Genomic DNA, 5730 nt, shown 5'->3' on the forward strand with positions numbered 1-5730 from the left:
ATATATGTATAAAATTTTTTTTTGCCCTGCCTCCAGCAGGCAGGAGAAGAGATTTCCACTCGCTTTGTTGTGCTGGGTGAGGCAGGAAATTCATCCCCACAGAGTTCCCAGTTTGGGGTTTGGGCTGAAATCCCAAATCCCGAATTTCCCCCGAACTCCCAGGAACGAGGCAGGCTGGGTGAAGAAGTTGCATTTTTATTAAAGTAACAAAAACTTTATTAAAAAGTATAAAAAGCATCGGGGGCTGTACATTGTGGGTGCATCAGGGAGCAGCTGATCCCTCCTCCAGTTCCTCACGGGATTCTGAGCATTTGCACCCAAAAAAAAAGTGAAAAAAAGAAAAAAAAATAAAACCCAAAACAACAAAAACAACCAAACAACTCCCCCCAAAAAAACACACCAAAAAAACCCAAACAAAAAATTAAAAAAACCCAAACATAAAATAAAAAACCCTAGCAACAACAACAACAACAAAAAACCCCAAATAAAACAAAACCCCCTCAAAAACAAAACAAAAAAACCCCAAAAAACAAAAAAAAACCCAAACAACCCAAAAACAAAAACCCCAAACATTTGACTTAGAGTAGCAGTCCCTGTTTCCGTGTTTCAGTAAGTCTGCAGAAACTGGATGCCCTTCTTTTCTCATCTCTACCAATACCTTGCTGGGGAAGTTAGGGAAACTACATCTTTTCCCCATTTGCCCAATGTATTTCTTGGGATCTTTTACTAGCCAATGTTTCTAAGTCATTTGGGTAACATTTACAAATAATTTAAGTACCTTACTGGTGTAAAAGAAAGAATATGAGTGTCTGTTTTTTATAAGTTTTTTTTGGTTAAGGTATTTTTTCCTACATCTGAGAAGAAGTTTTATGTAAAATTTCTTAATCACAGCGAGCTTTTTGGGAATCAGACAATGGCTGAAATTTTTGAAGTAGAAAACACTCTGACATGATGGAAAGAATTCTGCATCAAGTAAAACCTTCTGAACTCCCTTGCAAAGATAAGGCTTCAAATCAATTATTCAAACTCCTTTCACTAGATCAATGTTTGCATATACAGACTTAACAGGTGAAAACTTTTTTCACATGGGAGGATTGTTTCATTGGTTCTTCTTTTCAGCTGCTGTTTAGTATGAGGGAGGGATTCTAGACTAGTTTCACTAGTTTCCAACAGTGACACCCTTGGGAAGTCAAAACCTGAGGCTTCCTCTAAATAGGTATTTTCAAGTCTAATAACTAATTAAAAATTAAAGCTTCTCCTGCCTTTTAAATAATGCATTGAGAATTCTTTGTAGCTGCGTCTGGGTTTTGAGTTTCTGTAATTGCTTTAAAAATTGCTTTTTGCAACCACCGGGGCTATAGACCAAGATCATGTAAGTTAGTACACGACTATGAGAATGTGGGAAACAGAGCTGTAGGCTGGGAAAAAAAAAAAAAAAAAACCCCACAAAAAAAAAAAAAAAACAATAAAATAACCCAAAGAAACAAGCAGGTCCCGTTCAACAGTCCAGCTCGGTTAAAATTAAAAATTAAAATATAATAATAATTAATGACAGCAACCCCCTCAAAGCCATGTTTTTCACAATCCAAAGGCAACGAGAGCTCAGGAATTCACAGCTTTTTGCGGCACCAGCACCAGACAGGAGCGGGTTCTACCCAAATTTGGTTGGTTTGGAAGTTTATTTTAAATTAAAAATAAAAAAAAACCACCTTGGAGATGAGGCTGGTGCTGCTCAGGGTGAGGGGAACGAGGCTGGTTTGGGGCTCCTTTGGTGGGAAAGTTCTGGGAAAAGAAATTTTCTGGAAAAAATAATTCATGTGAAAAAGAAATTTTCTGGGAAAAGAAATTTTCTGCGAAAAATAATTTATGTGAAAAAGAAATTTTCTGGGAAAAGAAATTTTCTGGAAAAGAAATTTTCTGGAAAAATAAATTTTCTGGGGAAAAAAAAATCTGGAAAAAGAAATTTTCTGGAGAAAGAAATTTTCTGGAAAAATAATTTATGTGAAAAAGAAATTTTCTGGAAAAAGAAATTTCTCCCATGGAAAATTTCACTGGGAAGAGGGAGGGAAAAAAATCAAATTTTGATGTTAAGTTTTTATTAAAGTAACAAAAAACTCCCAAACCCAGGAATCCCCCCAAAAATTAAAGCGCTGGGATGTGTTTTATTGGGAAATAATTTGGGTTTTTTTGGTTTTTTGGGTGTGGGTGAGGTCAATTATTGCACAAGTGAAAATCCCCCTCAGAGTTTCCTTCCTGCTCTGCTGACGTGAGAAATTCCAGTGCAGAGGGAAATGACACAACCCCAGACTCTGCTCTGATCTCCTCAGGCACAAACAAACTGATATTAAAAAAATATATAAATATTTGAGAATTGAGGTTGATTTTTCAGTTGTGGACTTGTAAAAAAAAAATCAAAAAACAAAACAAAACAAAAAAAAAAAATCCGAATTTTAGAAGGGAGAAGTGACACAACCCCAGACTCTGCTCTGATCTCCTCAGGCACAAACAAACTGATATTTAAAAAAATATATAAATATTTGAGAATTGAGGTTGATTTTCCAATTTTGGACTTGCAAAAAAAATAAAAATCTGAATTTTAGAAGGGGGGAGAGAACTGATGCAACTCCAAACTCTGCTCTGATCTTTAAAAAAACATATATAAATATTTGAGAATTGAGGTTGATTTTTCAGTTGTGGACTTGCAACAAAACCCAAAAAATCTGAATTTTAGAATGGGGAGAAAAGTGATGCAATCCAGACTCTGCTCTGATCTCCTCAGGCACAAACAAACTGATATTTAAAAAAAAATATATAAATATTTGAGAATTGAGGTTGATTTTCCAATTTTGGACTTGCAAAAAAAAAGAAAAAATAAGCAACCTGATATTTAAAAAATATAAATATTTGAGAATTGAGGTTGATTTTCCAATTTTGGACTTGCAAAAAAAATAAAAATCTGAATTTTAGAAATGGGGAGAGAACTGATGCAACTCCAAACTCTGCTCTGATCTCAGGCACAAACAACATTAAAAAAACCATTAAATGACATTTAAAAAAAAATATAAATATTTGTGAATTTAGGTTGATTTTTCAGTTCTGGACTTGCAAAAAAAAAAAAAAAAATTGAATTTTAGAATTTTGGGTTGCTGAGCTGGATAATTGAATGTATTCAAGAGGTTCCTGCCTCTCCCAGAGCAGGCAGGATTTGGAAATGTGTTGCACAAATATCTGAGAATTTGAATCACCAGGGGCTGGGTGAGAACAGCTCTGGGGTTTTGCCACGTCAGGAAAAGGGGAAGAGAAAAATCCAGGAAGTTTTGCAACAACCAAGGCTCAAATTTCTCCCTGAGGAAGCTCCAGGGGGTGGGAAAAGGGGCAGAGGATTTGGGATATCCCAGGAAAGGCTCCTTTCCAAAATCAGGGTGGGGTTTAGGATCTTTAGGTGCCACTAAATTTGGGATTTAAAGGTGAAATCCTAAAGAAAATCCATTTAAAGGTTCTCAGCGGTGTTTGTAGCTCCTTCCCAAAATCGGGGTGGGATTTAGGAACTTTAGCTGCCACTAAATTTGGGATTTATGGCCAAATCCTAAAGAAAAACCCTTGAAAGGTTTCTTAGTGGTGTTTGTAACTCCTTCCCAGCATCAAGTGAGGTTTAGGACCTTTAGCTGCCACTAAATTTGGGATTTAGAAGGGTTTTCTTTAGGGCTTCACCTTTAAGGGTTCTTAGTGGTGTTTGTAGCTCCTTCCCAGCATCAAGTGAGGTTTAGGACCTTTAGCTGCCACTAAATTTGGGATTTAGAAGGGTTTTCTTTAGGGCTTCACCTTTAAGGGTTCTTAGTGGTGTTTGTAGCTCCTTCCCAGCATCAAGTGAGGTTTAGGACCTTTAGCTGCCACTAAATTTGGGATTTAGAAGGGTTTTCTTTAGGGCTTCACCTTTAAGGGTTCTTAGTGGTGTTTGTAGCTCCTTCCCAGCATCAAGTGAGGTTTAGGACCTTTAGCTGCCACTAAATTTGGGATTTAGAAGGGTTTTCTTTAGGGCTTCACCTTTAAGGGTTCTTAGTGGTGTTTGTAGCTCCTTCCCAGCATCAAGTGAGGTTTAGGATCTTTAGCTGCCACTAAATTTGGGATTTAGAAGGGTTTTCTTTAGGGCTTCACCTTTAAGGGTTCTTAGTGGTGTTTGTAGCTCCTTCCCAGCATCAAGATGAGATTTAGGGCCTTTAGCTGCCATTAAATTTGGGATTTGTGGCCAAATCCTAAAGAAAACCTTTTAAAAGTTCTCAGTGGTGTTTGTAGCTCCTTCTCAAAAATCAAGGAGACATTTAGGATCTTTAGGTGCCACTAAATTTGGGATTTATGGCCAAATCCTAAAGAAAAACCCTTCCAAGGTTCCCAGTGGTGTTTGTAGCTCCTTCTCAGCATCAAGGTGGGATTTAGGGCATTTAGCTGCCACTAAATTTGGGATTTAAAAGGGTTTTCTTTAGGATTTCACCTTTAAGGGTTCTTAGTGGTGTTTGTAGCTCCTTCCCAAAATCGGGGTGGGATTTAGGAACTTTAGCTGCCACTAAATTTGGGATTTATGGCCAAATCCTAAAGAAAAACCCTTGAAAGGTTTCTTAGTGGTGTTTGTAACTCCTTCCCAGCATCAAGTGAGGTTTAGGACCTTTAGCTGCCACTAAATTTGGGATTTAGAAGGGTTTTCTTTAGGGCTTCACCTTTAAGGGTTCTTAGTGGTGTTTGTAGCTCCTTCCCAGCATCAAGTGAGGTTTAGGACCTTTAGCTGCCACTAAATTTGGGATTTAAAGGTGAAATCCTAAAAAAAATCCCTTTAAAGGTGTTTGTAGTGCTCATTCCCAGCATCAAGTGGGGTTTAGGAACTTCAGCTGCCACTAAATTTGGGATTTAAAGGTGAAATCCTAAAAAAAATCCCTTTTAAGGGTTCTTAGTGGTGTTTGTAGCTCCTTCCCAGCATCAAGATGAGATTTAGGGCCTTTAGCTGCCATTAAATTTGGGATTTGTGGCCAAATCCTAAAGAAAACCTTTTAAAAGTTCTCAGTGGTGTTTGTAGCTCCTTCTCAAAAATCAAGGAGACATTTAGGATCTTTAGGTGCCACTAAATTTGGGATTTATGGCCAAATCCTAAAGAAAAACCCTTCCAAGGTTCCCAGTGGTGTTTGTAGCTCCTTCTCAGCATCAAGGTGGGATTTAGGGCATTTAGCTGCCACTACATTTGGGATTTAAAAGGGTTTTCTTTAGGATTTCACCTTTAAGGGTTCTTAGTGGTGTTTGTAGCTCCTTCCCAAAATCAAGGTGGGGTTTAGGACCTTTAGCTGCCACTAAATTTGGGATTTGTGGCCAAATCCCCAAAACCACCCTGGCAGAGCCTCCCTGAATGCAAAAGGAAATGCAGAGAGCAGGAATTGAAAATTGTGCAAAAAGTTTTGTACCAAGGAGATCAACCCAAATCCCCTTCCCAAGGAGGGCAGGGAAGTGCTGTGGCTTTGAAAAGCAACATCAGGACCCCAAAACACCCAGAGAGAGCAGGGAGAGCCCCCCAGAAATCCAGATTTGGGGAGAAAAGGCAGCAAAAAGGGGGCATCACACACCAACGCCTGCAGGACAAGGAGAGCAGGGACACAAGGTGGCAGGAGCAGGGTGGGGACACAGAGGGGACACCAGGGCAGGGCTGGGCCCCTGGGAGCAGAAAATTCACGGTCCAGGGTGGTGGGAGCA

This window comes from Geospiza fortis, unplaced genomic scaffold (genome assembly GCF_000277835.1).
Source record: "Geospiza fortis unplaced genomic scaffold, GeoFor_1.0 scaffold14, whole genome shotgun sequence".
Lineage (NCBI taxonomy): Eukaryota > Metazoa > Chordata > Aves > Passeriformes > Thraupidae > Geospiza > Geospiza fortis.